Source organism: Triticum aestivum, chromosome 6B (genome assembly GCF_018294505.1).
Source record: "Triticum aestivum cultivar Chinese Spring chromosome 6B, IWGSC CS RefSeq v2.1, whole genome shotgun sequence".
In the NCBI taxonomy this organism is placed as follows: domain Eukaryota; kingdom Viridiplantae; phylum Streptophyta; class Magnoliopsida; order Poales; family Poaceae; genus Triticum; species Triticum aestivum.
In genome coordinates, this window is record NC_057810.1 from 28,064,554 (window position 1) to 28,065,073 (window position 520).

Sequence of the window (520 nt, forward strand, 5' to 3'; positions counted from 1 at the left end):
AAGCCCCCCCCTTGATCACCAGATATCGCCTATTCTACTCTATACTGCTTGCATTAGAGTAGTGTAGCATGTTACTGCTTTCCGTTAATCCTATTCTGATGCATAGCCTGACATTGTCGCTACATCTGTTGATACCTTACCTGCAATCCTAAATGCTTAGTATAGGATGCTAGTTTATCATCATTGGCCCTACATTCTTGTCAGTCTGCCTTGCTATACTATCGGGCCGTGATCACTTGGGAGGTGATCACGGGTATATACTATACATACTTACATACTATACAGATGGTGACTAAAGTCGGGTCAGCTCATTGAGTACCCGCAAGTGATTCTGACGAGGGGGCTGAAGGGGCAGGTGGCTCCATCCAGGTAGTGGTGGGCCTGAGTTCCCGACGGCCCCCGACTGTTACTTTGTGGCGGAGCGACAGGGCAGGTTGAGACCACCTAGGAGACAGGTGGGCCTGGCCCTGTTCGGCGTTCGCGGATACTTAACACGCTTAACGAGATCTTGGTATTTGAT